Genomic DNA, 15,374 nt, shown 5'->3' on the forward strand with positions numbered 1-15,374 from the left:
TTCGTAAGAAGCATTTCAAGGTCCTGGAGTGGCCTAGCCAGTCTCCAGATCTCAACCCCATAGAAAATCTTTGGAGGGAGTTGAAAGTCTGTGTTGCCCAGCGACAGCCCCAAAACATCACTGCTCTAGAGGAGATCTGCATGGAGGAATGGGCCAAAATACCAGCAACAGTGTGTGAAAACCTTGTGAAGACTTACAGAAAACGTTTGACCTGTGTCATTGCCAACAAAGGGTATATAACAAAGTATTGAGAAACTTTTGTTATTGACCAAATACTTATTTTTCACCATCATATGCCAATAAATTCATAAAAATCCTACAATGTGATTTTCTGGAATTTCTTTTCTCATTTTGTCTGTCATAGTTGACGTGTACCTATGACGAAAATTACAGGCCTCTCTCATCTTTTTAAGTGGGAGAACTTGCACAATTGGTGGCTGACTAAATACTTTTTTTCCCCACTGTACATGTGATCGCTAAGGTGACAGGCATAATACAAGTTATACAAATTGTTGTCATGTAGTCCAGGGCAGAGGTAGCTCTCGAGAACCCAAGGGATCATACCCAGCCCTCTTGGGTTCTCATTTGAACCATTGACCACAGCTCGGCCAATTTGTTTATTATAAACTGGGTGGTTTGAGCCCTGAACGCTGATTGGCTGACAGCCGTGGGATATACCACGGGTATGACAAAACATTTATTTTTACTGCTCTAATTACGTTGGTAACCAGTTTATAATAGCAATAAGGCACCACAGGGGTTTGTGGTATATGGCCAATTTACCACGGCTAAGGGCTGTATCCAGGCACTCCGCGTTGCGTCGTGCGTAAGAACAGCCCTTAGAAGTGGTATATTGGCCATATACCACACCCCCTCGTAATCCTTGCATGCAATATGCATTTGGAAACCTCAGAAACTATACTTTCATATCCCCCCAAAATAGTTCAGGGGTCGCATTAGCGCAGAATTCTGCCAAAAAATAATGATAAAACGCATAAGAAATATCTTAATGCGTTTTGTAAATCTAAAATGCTTCTTACTGTAATTTCTGCTTGCCATTAGACAAATGTTGTGCTTGACTTGCATTTCTCCAGTCGGATGAGAATTCACCAACAGCATTCTATCTGCAGACAGCGCTCTGACCCATGTGTACTTTTCTCTGGTACTTTTCTCGGTGTAGCCTACTTTTCTATGGTACTTTTCTCAGTGTAGCCTACTTTTCTCTGGTAAAATGCAAGATTAACTTCAATTAAAACATTAGGAAATGTAGCTGGCTACATTCTTTCTATGATAAACAATAGAAATATAATGTCCTTGTTTTTTCATTGTAAGCTCATTTACTTGTGTGGCTGCTATCCAAATGGCGTTGTACTTATGTTGTCATGTCAAGCTATTTTCTGGTGAATGTGTTGCAGTAATATATTTTCTGTGAAGGAAAACTATAGTTGCACACCCCTGATCACTCTATGATCAGGTGAAATGGTCTAAAACACAGAATTTTTGATGGTCTGCATTTTGAAAATGCAGATTTCTGAACTCTAACGTTTTACAAATACAAAAGATATACTTACTGTGTGCTGTTTTAACACAGAATCACACAGAGGTATTTTGCGTTGCACATTTACCTGAACTACAACACTTCCTGAGCAAATGGAAACTTGGGAGGGAACAAAAAAAACGTGGCTTGAAGCTTTGCCACACTAAAAATCTGTGGTAAAACATCTAACAGTAGCCAGTGTATATTTTGCAGTCTATTTGTAACGTTTTTTTGGGATGATAATTAAGTTGAGTGTTCAAGGTTTCCAAAACCGTACAGGAATCAAGGATCAATTGTTTTTAGGTAGAGCATTTCACGCTTTGGTCAGCTCCCCTCAGCTAAATCAAAAGAAAGATTCAATTACTCTAATGCATTGGAGTCAGAAGGGCCGAGGATAGGCTCCTTCACACAGAGCTCAATCTAAAAATGCATATAATCTTGAATAATATTTTTTTGTTGGATAGCTAGAATTCACACTAAATACAATTGAATATCCATGGAGAACAACTTTTTGATATCTTGTATGTTGTCACCATAGTCCCTATGGCAGGGGTCCCCAACTACATTCAGCCACGGGATGATTCAGACCCTTTACTAAGTACTTTGTTGAAGCACCTTTGGCAACGATTACAGCCTGGAGTCTTCTTGGGTATGACGCTACAAGCTTGGTACACCTGTATTTGGGGAGTTTCTCCCATTCTTGTCAAGCCCTGTCAGGTTGGATGGGGAGCGTCGCTGCACAGCTTTTTTCAGGTCTCTCCAGAGATGTTCAATCGGGTTCAAATCCGAGCTCTGGCTGGGCCACTCAAGGACATTGAGAGACTTGTCCCGAAGCCACTCCTGCATTGTCTTGGCTGTGTGCTTAGGGTCGTTGTCCTGTTGGAAGGTGAACCTTCTCCCCAATCTGAGGTCCTGAGCGCTCTGGAGCAGGTTTTCATCAAGGAGCTCTCTGTACTTTGCTCCGTTCATCTTTCCCTCGATCCTGACTGGTCTCCCAGTCCCGGCCGCTGAATAATTTTCCCACAGCATGATGCTGCAACCACCATGCTTCACCGTAGGGATGGTGCCAGGTTTCCTCCAGAAGTGACGCTTGGCATTCAGGCCAAAGAGTTCAATCTTGGTTTCATCAGACCAGATCATCTTTTTTCTCATGGTCTGAGAGTCCTTTAGGTGCCTTTTGGCAAACTTCAAGCGGGCTGTCATGTGCCTTTTACTGAGGAGTGGCTTCCGCCTGGCCACTACCATAAAGGCCTGATTGGTGGAGTGCTGCAGAGATGGTTGTCCTTCTGGAAGGTTCTCCCATCTCCACAGAGTGACCATCGGGTTCTTGGTCACCTCCCTGACCAAGGCCCTTCTCCCCCGATTGCTCAGTTTGTCCGGGCGGCCAGCTCTAGGAAGGTGGGTCCAAACTTCTTCCATTTAAGAATGATGGAGGCTACTGTGTTCTTGGGGACCTTCAATGCTGCAGAAAGTTTTAGGTACCCTTCCCCAGATCTGTCTCTGAGCTCTACGGACATTCCATCGACCTCATGGCTTGGTTTTTGCTCTGACATGCATTGTCTGTCAAGGGCTGATGTGGATACGGTGTTGGAGTCAGGCGCAGGACACAGAAGCTTAGTCGAACCGACTTTAATTGTCACAAAGACAAATACAAAATAACGGGCCTCAAAACACAGGAGGCGAGCGATTACGCAAATGGTGCGTAAAACACTAAACACTAGAAAACAATAAACATACACCAACGGACAGGCGTTCAACAACACACAACTGCAAACAAAACCAAAGGAAACTTATAGGTGACCTAATCAATACATAATACGAAACAGGTGCACCAACAAGACAAAACCAAACAAACATAGAGAACATCAAGCGGTAGCAGCTAGTACTCCGGGGACGACGAACGCCGAAGCCTGCCCGAACAAGGAGGAGGAGCAGTCTCGGCGGAATTCGTGACAGTACGCCCCCCTTGACGCGCGGCTCCAGCCGTGCGCCGACCCCGGCCTCGGGGACGGCCAGGAGGACGTGGAGCAGGGCGCGTAGGATGACTCCGGTGGAACTCAGTCAGGAGGGATGGATCTAAAATGTCCCTCCTAGGCACCCAGCACCATTCCTCCGGACCGTACCCCTCCCACTCCACGAGATATTGTAGACCCCCCATCCGACGTCTCGAATCCACGATGGACCGGAGGCCATTTTGAGTCTTACCTTGGTGAAGATTTCCCTCTACTGGCTGTAGAACGTCATGACAAGCACAACCTGGTCCTCTCAGGTCTCTCTCCAACTTCTTCCAAGCCTGATCAAGTAAGAAAAAGGTGAGGGGAATGACTAATCAGTTCATTTTTGTTATGCAGTCATATATAAGTAAGTCATTAATCATCAGACAAGGCCTAAAATCCCCAAACACAAGCAAATTGTGACATTGGCAAGTATAGTGAAAGGTGTGTTTATCATAATGAAGCAGCAGGGGCCCCTTAAAACTGCACCCACTCTCATTGTAAACAAGTAATACTGCACTGCCACAGAAATCAAACTCAAAACGACAGAAAACCATCAAATCGCACAGAAATCAAATTATACATAAATCAAATCATACACAATCAAAGTCATACATGTGATCGCTAAGGTGACAGGCATAATACAAGTTATACAAATTGTTGTCATGTAGTCCAGGGCAGAGGTAGCTCTCGAGAACCCAAGGGATCATACCCAGCCCTCTTGGGTTCTCATTTGAACCATTGACCACAGCTCGGCCAATTTGTTTATTATAAACTGGGTGGTTTGAGCCCTGAACGCTGATTGGCTGACAGCCGTGGGATATACCACGGGTATGACAAAACATGTATTTTTACTGCTCTAATTACGTTGGTAACCAGTTTATAATAGCAATAAGGCACCACAGGGGTTTGTGGTATATGGCCAATATACCACGGCTAAGGGCTGTATCCAGGCACTCCGCGTTGCGTCGTGCGTAAGAACAGCCCTTAGAAGTGGTATATTGGCCATATACCACACCCCCTCGTAATCCTTGCATGCAATATGCATTTGGAAACCTCAGAAACTATACTTTCATATCCCCCCAAAATAGTTCAGGGGTCGCATTAGCGCAGAATTCTGCCAAAAAATAATGATAAAAAGCTATTTTCTGGTGAATGTGTTGCAGTAATATATTTTCTGTGAAGGAAAACTATAGTTGCACACCCCTGATCACTCTATGATCAGGTGAAATGGTCTAAAACACAGATTTTTTGATGGTCTGCATTTTGAAAATGCAGATTTCTGAACTCTAACGTTTTACAAATACAAAAGATATACTTACTGTGTGCTGTTTTAACACAGAATCACACAGAGGTATTTTGCGTTGCACATTTACCTGAACTACAACACTTCCTGAGCAAATGGAAACTTGGGAGGGAACAAAAAAAACGTGGCTTGAAGCTTTGCCACACTAAAAATCTGTGGTAAAACATCTAACAGTAGCCAGTGTATATTTTGCAGTCTATTTGTAACGTTTTTTTGGGATGATAATTAAGTTGAGTGTTCAAGGTTTCCAAAACCGTATAGGAATCAAGGATCAATTGTTTTTAGGTAGAACATTTCACGCTTTGGTCAGCTCCCCTCAGCTAAATCAAAAGAAAGACTAAATTACTCTAATGCATTGGAGTCAGAAGGGCCGAGGATAGGCTCCTTCACACAGAGCTCAATCTAAAAATGCATATAATCTTGAATAATATTTTTTTGTTGGATAGCTAGAATTCACACTAAATACAATTGAATATCCATGGAGAACAACTTTTTGATATCTTGTATGTTGTCACCATAGTCCCTATGGCAGGGGTCCCCAACTACATTCAGCCACGGGATGATTCAGACCCTTTACTAAGTACTTTGTTGAAGCACCTTTGGCAACGATTACAGCCTGGAGTCTTCTTGGGTATGACGCTACAAGCTTGGTACACCTGTATTTGGGGAGTTTCTCCCATTCTTGTCAAGCCCTGTCAGGTTGGATGGAGAGCGTCGCTGCACAGCTATTTTGAGGTCTCTCCAGAGATGTTCAATCGGGTTCAAATCCGAGCTCTGGCTGGGCTCACTCAAGGACATTGAGAGACTTGTCCCGAAGCCACTCCTGCATTGTCTTGGCTGTGTGCTTAGGGTCGTTGTCCTGTTGGAAGGTGAACCTGCTCCCCAATCTGAGGTCCTGAGCGCTCTGGAGCAGGTTTTCATCAAGGAGCTCTCTGTACTTTGCTCCGTTCATCTTTCCCTCGATCCTGACTGGTCTCCCAGTCCCGGCCGCTGAATAATTTTCCCACAGCATGATGCTGCAACCACCATGCTTCACCGTAGGGATGGTGCCAGGTTTCCTCCAGAAGTGACGCTTGGCATTCAGGCCAAAGAGTTCAATCTTGGTTTCATCAGACCAGATAATCTTTTTTTCTCATGGTCTGAGAGTCCTTTAGGTGCCTTTTGGCAAACTTCAAGCGGGCTGTCATGTGCCTTTTACTGAGGAGTGGCTTCCGCCTGGCCACTACCATAAAGGCCTGATTGGTGGAGTGCTGCAGAGATGGTTGTCCTTCTGGAAGGTTCTCCCATCTCCACAGAGTGACCATCGGGTTCTTGGTCACCTCCTTGACCAAGGCCCTTCTCCCCCGATTGCTCAGTTTGTCCGGGCGGCCAGCTCTAGGAAGGTGGGTCCAAACTTCTTCCATTTAAGAATGATGGAGGCTACTGTGTTCTTGGGGACCTTCAATGCTGCAGAAAGTTTTAGGTACCCTTCCCCAGATCTGTCTCTGAGCTCTACGGACAATTCAATCGACCTCATGGCTTGGTTTTTGCTCTGACATGCATTGTCTGTCAAGGGCTGATGTGGATGCGGTGTTGGAGTCAGGCGCAGGACACAGAAGCTTAGTCGAACCGACTTTAATTGTCACAAAGACAAATACAAAATAACGGGCCTCAAAACACAGGAGGCGAGCGATTACGCAAACGGTGCGTAAAACACTAAACACTAGAAAACAATAAACATACACCAACGGACAGGCGTTCAACAACACACAACTGCAAACAAAACCAAAGGAAACTTATAGGTGACCTAATCAATACATAATACGAAACAGGTGCACCAACAAGACAAAACCAAACAAACATAGAGAACATCAAGCGGTATCAGCTAGTACTCCGGGGACGACGAACGCCGAAGCCTGCCCGAACAAGGAGGAGGAGCAGTCTCGGCGGAATTCGTGACAGTACCCCCCCCCCTTGACGCGCGGCTCCAGCCGTGCGCCGACCCCGGCCTCGGGGACGGCCAGGAGGACGTGGAGCAGGGCGCGTAGGATGACTCCGGTGGAACTCAGTCAGGAGGGATGGATCTAAAATGTCCCTCCTAGGCACCCAGCACCGTTCCTCCGGACCGTACCCCTCCCACTCCACGAGATATTGTAGACCCCCCATCCGACGTCTTGAATCCACGATGGACCGGACTGAGTACGCCGGAGCCCCCTCGATGTCCAGTGGGGGCGGAGGGGTCTCTCTTATCTCACTCTCCTGGAGTGGACCAGCTACCACCGGCCTGAGGAGAGACACATGGAACGAGGGGTTAATGTGATAGTCATTAGGCAGTTGCAACTTGTAACACACCTCGTTCAATCTCCTCAGGACTTTAAATGGCCCCACAAACCGCCGGCCAAGCTTCCAGCAGGGCAGGCGAAGGGGCAGGTTTCGAGTCGAGAGCCAGACTCGATCTCCAGGGGCGTATACTGGACCCTCACTGCGGTGGAGATCGGCGCTCGCCTTCTGCCTGCGGATGGCCCGCTGCAGATGTACGTGTGCAGCGTTTCACGTCTCCTCCGAGCGCCGAAACCACTCATCCACCGCAGGAGCCTCGATCTGGCTCTGATGCCATGGTGCCAGAACCGGCTGATACCCTAACACGCACTGAAAAGGGGTCAGGTTAGTAGAGGAGTGGCGAAGAGAGTTCTGAGCCATCTCTTCCCAGGGGATATACCCCGACCACTCCTCCTGCCGGCCCTGGAAATATGATCTCAGAAACCTACCCACATCCTGGTTCACTCTCTCCACCTGCCCATTACTCTCAGGGTGGTAACCCGAGGTAAGGCTAACCGAGACCCCCAAGCGTTCCATGAACGCCCTCCAGACTCTAGAGGTGAATTGGGGACCCCGATCAGACACTATATCCTCGGGAACCCCGTAGTGCCGGAAGACGTGGGTGAACAAAGCCTCAGCGGTCTGTAGGGCAGTAGGGAGACCCGGCATTGGAATGAGACGACAGGCCTTAGAGAACCGATCCACAACGACCAGAATAGTGGTATTCCCCTGAGAGGAGGGAAGGTCCGTGACAAAGTCCACCGAGAGGTGAGACCACGGCCGTTGTGGAATGGGCAGGGGTTGTAACTTCCCCCTGGGCAGGTGTCTAGGCGCCTTACACTGAGCGCACACCGAGCAGGAGGAGACATAAACCCTCACGTCCCTAGCCAATGTTGGCCACCAGTACTTAACACTAAGGCAGTGCACTGTCCGGCCAATACCTGGATGTCCAGAGGAGGGTGACGTATGAGCCCAATAGATGAGACGATCACGGACCTCGAGCGGCACGTACGTCCGACCCACTGGACACTCTGGGGGAGTAGGGTCGGTGCGTAACGCCCGCTCAATTTCCGCATCGACCTCCCATACCACCGGTGCCATCAGACAAGACTCCGGCAGTATGGGAGTGGGCTCAATGGACCTCTCCTCTGTGTCATACCGCCGGGACAGGGCGTCTGCCTTACCGTTCTGGGACCCTGGGATGTAAGTGATCTTAAAAACGAACCGGGTCAGAAACATGTTCCACCTAGCCTGACGAGGGTTCAATCTCCTAGCTGCCCGGATGTACTCCAGGTTACGATGGTCAGTCAGAATGAGAAAAGGGTGTTGAGCCCCCTCAAGCCAATGCCTCCACACCTTTAGGGCTTGAACCACGGCTAACAGCTCCCTGTCCCCTACGTCATAATTACATTCCGCCGGGCTGAGCTTTTTAGAATAAAAAGCGCAGGGACGGAGCTTAGGAGGCGTGCCGGAGCGTTGCGACAGTACTGCCCCAATACCGGCCTCTGACGCGTCCACCTCTACCTGGAACGCTAAAGCGGGGTCCGGGTGCGCCAGCACCGAGCCGAAGTGAACAGGTCCTTCAGTTTACAAAACGCCCTGTCCGCTTCAGCCGACCACTGCAACGCACCGGGCCCCCCTTCAGCAGGGAAGTAATGGGAGCTGCTACCTGTCCAAAACCCCGGATAAACCTCCGGTAGTAATTGGCAAAACCCAAAAACTGCTGCACCTCTTTAACAGTGGTTGGGGTTTGCCAGTTACGCCACGGCTGACACACGGTCAATCTCCATCTTCACCCCTGACGCTGACAACCGATGACCCAAGAAGGAGATGGACTCCTGGAAAAACAGACATTTCTCTGCCTTGACATACAAGTCATGCTCCAACAGCCTTCCCAACACTCGGCGCACCAGGGCTACATGCTCGGCTCGTGTAGCAGAGTACACTAGGATGTCGTCAATGTACACTACCACTCCCTGCCCATGCAGGTCCCGGAAGATCTCGTCCACAAATGATTGGAAGACTGAAGGAGCATTCATTAACCCGTATGGCATGACAAGATACTCATAATGACCTGAGGTGGTACTAAATGCCGTCTTCCATTCATCTCCCTCCCTAATGCGCGCCAAGTTATAAGCGCTCCTGAGATCCAGTTTTGTGAAGAAACGCGCTCCGCGTAATCATTCAGTCATACTCGCAATCAGAGGAAGAGGGTAACTGTATTTCACAGTGATCTGATTGAGACCACGGTAATCAATACACGGGCGCAACCTTCCATCCTTCTTCTTCACAAAAAAGAAACTCGAGGACGCAGGGGAAGTGGAGGGCCGTATGTTACCCTGTCTCAGGGACTCAGCTATGTATGTCTCCATAGCCGCCGTCTCCTCTTGAGACAGAGGATACACATGGCTCCGCGGGAGTGCCGCACCTGTCTGGAGGTTTATTGCACAATCTCCCTGTCTATGAGGTGGCAATCGCGTCGCCCTCGTCTTGCTGAACACGAGTGCCAAATCCTCATACTCAGGGGGAATGTGCATTGCGGGCACTTGGTTCGGACTCTCCACCGTGGTCTCCCCAACGGAAACACCTAAACATCACCCAACACACTGGCCAAAACATTCCTTGAGAGCCTTCTGTTGCCACGAAATGGTGGGGTCATGGGTGATTAACCAAGGAAGCCCCAGCACCACAGGATACGCAGGGGAGTCAATTAGGTACAACTGAATAATCTCCTCATGACCCCCCTGCGTCTTCATCTTTAGTGGCGCTGTGACCTCCCTAATCAACCCAGATCCCAACGGGCGGCTATCTAGGGCATGGACAGGAAAGGGTGCATCAACGGGCAGGAGGGGAATCCCTAACTTAGAACAAAATTTCCGATCAATAAAATTCCCAGCTGCGCCTGAATCGACTAGCGCCTTATGCTGGGAATGAGATGCAACCTGAGGAAATACCACAGGTATACACAAGTGAACAACAGAGAGCTCTGGGTGAGTGGGGCGCCTACTCACCTGAAATGACTCCCCCAGTGCGCGACCTGTTGCCCCGATTCCCTGGAGACCCTCCCCAGCACCTAGCCGCAGTGTGTCCTCCACGGCCACAGCTGGTGCAGGGACGGCCCCCTCGGGTTCTCTCTCCTTCTCTCTCTAGCACCAGCACCCCCGAGCTCCATAGGGCTCGGCTCGGAGGTGCTGGGGGATGGAATGGACGGCCCCAACTTGGGACGTCCGCGGGTGGCCAGCAGGGTATCCAGACGAATGGACATGTCCACTAGCTGGTCGAAGGACAGGTTGGTGTCCCTGCAGGCCAGCTCTCGACGAACGTCCTCACGCAGGCTACACTGATAGTGGTCGATGAGGGCCCTCTCATTTCACCCCGCATCCGCCGCTAGAGTCCGGAAATCCAGGGCGAACTCCTGTGCACTCCTCTTCCCCTGTCGGAGGTGGAACAGACGCTCCCCCGCCGCTTTACCCTCAGGAGGGTGATCGAAAACAGCCCTGAAGTGGCGGGAGAACTCCCCGTAGCTGATGGTGGCGGCGTCTATTCCCCTCCATTCGGCGTTGGCCCACTCCAACGCCTTGCCGGAGAGACAGGAGATGAGGGCGGAAACGCTCTCGTATCCCGAGGGCGCTGGGTGTATGGTGGCCAGGTAGAGTTCCACCTGAAGGAGGAACCCCTGACACCCGGCTGCGGTGCCATCATACGCCCTCGGGAGCGAGAGCCGAATCCCACTGGATTCCGGAGCTGGTCTGGTGGGGCTGGCCGATGGTGGTGGTAATGTAGGAGGAGGTGTGGGCACGCCTCCCCTTTCCCATCGGCGCAGGGTGTTCATAACCTCCTGCATGGCGGAGCCGAGTTGCTGGATCCTGGCGTCCTGGCAGCTGACCCGATCCTCCAGCGACTCGGTCGCCGCCGCTGCTCCTGCTGACTCCATATTCTGGTGTGTTGTTCTGTCAAGGGCTGATGTGGATGCGGTGTTGGAGTCAGGCGCAGGACACAGAAGCTTAGTCGAACCGACTTTAATTGTCACAAAGACAAATACAAAATAACGGGCCTCAAAACACAGGAGGCGAGCGATTACGCAAACGCGTAAAACACTAAACACTAGAAAACAATAAACATACACCAACGGACAGGCGTTCAACAACACACAACTGCAAACAAAACCAAAGGAAACTTATAGGTGACCTAATCAATACATAATACGAAACAGGTGCACCAACAAGACAAAACCAAACAAACATAGAGAACATCAAGCGGTAGCAGCTAGTACTCCGGGGACGACGAACGCCGAAGCCTGCCCGAACAAGGAGGAGGAGCAGTCTCGGCGGAATTCGTGACATTGTCAACTGTGGGACCTTATATAGACAGGTGTGTGCCTTTCCAAATCATGTCCAATCAATTGAATTTACCACGGGTGGACTCCAATCAAGTTGTAGAAACATCTCAAAGATGATCAATGGAAACAGGATGCACCTGAGCTCAATTTCGAGTCTCATAGCAAAGGCTCTGAATGCTTATATAAATAAGGTATTTCCGTTTTTTATTTTATTTTATAAATTAGCAAAAATGTCAGAAAAAATGTTTTCGCTTTGTCATTATGGGATATTGTGTGTAGATTGATGAAGACAATTGTAATATAATCAATTTTAGAACAAGGCTGTAATGTAACAAAATGTGGGAAAAGTGAAGGGGTCTGAATACTTCCCGAATGCACTGTAAGAGTACAACCAAGGCAATGTGTGAACCTGCGGGGATAAGAGGCCACAATCCTGTCCTTCATACACCAACCTATCATTAACTTATACAGTACAGTGCATTCCACAAGTGCCAACTAATCCACAGCAATAATACATTCCAATTTAACCTTCAAAGTAAAGAAGTTATGGATCAATTCAATCAAATCTGCAATAGTGTATTTAGCCTACACATTTGCATTTTGTAGACACATGAGCTTTTTTGTAGATGGGAAATTCCATGGTAACGGAATTTCGCTTTGACTCAGATTTTTCACTTTAAAATGTATGCCAACAAAAACCATGTGTAACAAACCATACAACTATGAACAAAGGACTACTTTGAACAATATATAATGGAATTTCCCAAAAACACATTTACTGGAAGAACTGTGCAGATGCAAAGTTTGGTAACAGAAATACGTTTTTTTTTATGCGAGCATGTTTTCCAAAACTCAGATTTAAGATTCAAAGGTGTCTGCAGAAATAATGGGGTGTCTGCTATGACATGACACCAAAGAGTTGTAATTATTATAATTTTTTATGGTTATTGAACAACAGTAGGTAAAGTGGATTTAAATCATGGGTCCCTGACCTGTAATATTCAGAAATGCATAATTATGGAGAGTTCAGAAATCTGCATTTTCAAAACGCAGATCATGAAAGAAATCTGCCTTTTAAAACATTTCACCTACGTTTTATATTGAAAGTCAGTGTTTTTTTTGCTTCAATCGAGTGATCAGGGGCGTTCAACTATAGTTTTCCTTTACAGAAAATAGATTAGTTCAACACATTCGGCAGAAAATAGTTTCATTTTCATCAGATGACAACAGAAGTGCAACGCTATTTTGCTAAAAGCAACAAGTAAATGAGCTTACAATGAAAAGCAGGTTTTCTTTGTTGCAAAAACTATGCATGGCCATCATATTTCTAATGTTTATCATAGAAAGAATGTAGCCAGCTACATTTCCTAATGTTTTGTTTGAAGTTAATCTGGCATTTTACTGGAGAAACGTAGGCTACACTGAGAAAAGTACCTGAGAAAAGTTGCTACACACCAGTTAGAGCGCTGTCTTCTGATAGAATGCCCGTCTGTGAACTCTCATCCTTCACATCCAAAAATTACAATAAGAAGCATATTAGATCTGCGTATACAAAACGCAGCAAGATATTTCTTATGCATTTTATATATTTATTTTTTTGTACTGTATGCTCTCAATGTGATTTGATAGGCGTGACACCAAAATCCAAGCTGGCTTCCCTTGACACTTTTTTTTGGTGCACCAGGACCAATCACAGTTGAGCTCACAGTTTAGCTCAACGCTGATTGGGTAATTTTTTCAACTTTCTTTTATCAAGGGAGGCCAAATGCTCGCTGGCTTCCCTTGCAATCAATGCTACAGGCGGCAACAATGTCATACTCGTTTGGACCAGACAGCATCAGATAGGTGGCCTACACGTAGAGAGACGCGCTGTTTCGCTCGCTCTGACGCTTTCTCCGGTGAGATACATTCAGCCAGCCTCTTGTGAATTGAAGGAAAATTATGAAACACTGAGAGAAGAAAGATTATTTTCTTTTTTTGTCTTTTTTTCTTGGTCACATTTTTGGGAAGCCTGGCTTCCCTTGGCATCCACATTTTTATATATTTTTTGTTAATTAAAAAAATATATATTGTGATGTCACGAGAGGCTACACAGCTTTCAGCGGGATTGCTCAAGTAGTGCAAGGAGACCAGGTTCAACCAAAACAAGGATTTTATTAAAGGTCTTGGGAAACTAACGAAAGTATAACACAATTCTGTTCTCTGGTGGCTCTTTAAGGGTTAACAGTTCAGGGATGTCTCTTCCACATCCAAAATCATAACTCTCCCTCGCTCAAATAACTTTTCCCCAGTCTTACTGTATTCCACGTTGCAGCTAGTGGCCAACCCAGCAAAACGTCCTTCCAAATGTCCCACACGTATTTCCACCGGTGCATATATCCAAAGGTGAGTATTTCCCAAAGGTAAGTATCTCCAAATCCTTATATTCCTCATGGAAGTGGACGTGCAGCACTCTTGTCCTCCAGAGAGCCCAGGTTGGAGACTGTGTCTCTTCACCCCCCACACACTCCCTCAGTGTGTCTCTTCCCTTCCCAAACCTTCAGCTCATCAGCTCCTGATTGGTTTCAGCTGCGTGGGAAGATTGGCCATAGAGGGTTGGAGTTCCCGACCATACCAGCAGATGGAGCCATAGCTGTCTGGGTTTGCAGCCATCTCAGGGGGATGTAACGTCCCTCCAGGACACAGCCTCTCGTGACATCACAATATATTATTAAAAATATATTTAAACAGTAACATGCAAAACACAAAAAACAGAACAGCCAGAGGGATTACACAAAGAAATAAGGAAGAGAGAAAAAATATATATATATATTAATAATAATAATACAAATCCACATTATATCAAATAAAATACAGACATGTAGCAAATACATTTTTTAGACATTTTGTTTCGCATACGTTTTAAAGATTCTAAATAGTTTACCAAATCAGATGTATATATTTTTTAATGGCCTTTTTCTTCATACATTTTGATTTGTGTATGCCATTTTTTTCCTAATAAAATAAAGAGATTTATGACATACTGACGTTCAATTGTGGAATCAGTGTAGTAAAATAATATGTCAAACTTAGATATTTCAATGGTTGTATGCATTTTGTTGCCAAGATATAGTTTCACATCAGTCCAGAACACCTCACTACAGTGGGGAAAAAAAGTATTTAGTCAGCCACCAATTGTGCAAGTTCTCCCACTTAAAAAGATGAGAGAGGCCTGTAATTTTCATCATAGGTACACGTCAACTATGACAGACAAAATGAGAAAAAAAAATCCAGAAAATCACATTGTAGGATTTTTAATGAATTTATTTGCAAATTATGGTGGAAAATAAGTATTTGGTCAATAACAAAAGTTTCTCAATACTTTGTTATATACCATTTGTTGGCAATGACACAGGTCAAACGTTTTCTGTAAGTCTTCACAAGGTTTTCACACACTGTTGCTGGTATTTTGGCCCATTCCTCCATGCAGATCTCCTCTAGAGCAGTGATGTTTTGGGGCTGTTGCTGGGCAACACGGACTTTCAACTCCCTCCAAAGATTTTCTGTGGGGTTGAGATCTGGAGACTGGCTAGGCCACTCCAGGACCTTGAAATGCTTCTTACGAAGCCCCTCCTTCGTTGCCCGGGCGGTGTGTTTGGGATCATTGTCATGCTGAAAGACCCAGCCACGTTTCATCTTCAATGCCCTTGCTGATGGAAGGAGGTTTTCACCCAAAATCTCACGATACATGGCCCCATTCATTCTTTCCTTTACACGGATCAGTCGTCCTGGTCCTTTTGCAGAAAAACAGCCCCAAAGCATGATGTTTCCACCCCCATGCTTCACAGTAGGTATGGTGTTCTTTGGATGCAACTCAGCATTCTTTGTCCTCCAAACACGACGAGTTGAGTTTTTACCAAA

Source organism: Coregonus clupeaformis, unplaced genomic scaffold, assembly GCF_020615455.1.
Source record: "Coregonus clupeaformis isolate EN_2021a unplaced genomic scaffold, ASM2061545v1 scaf0053, whole genome shotgun sequence".
In the NCBI taxonomy this organism is placed as follows: domain Eukaryota; kingdom Metazoa; phylum Chordata; class Actinopteri; order Salmoniformes; family Salmonidae; genus Coregonus; species Coregonus clupeaformis.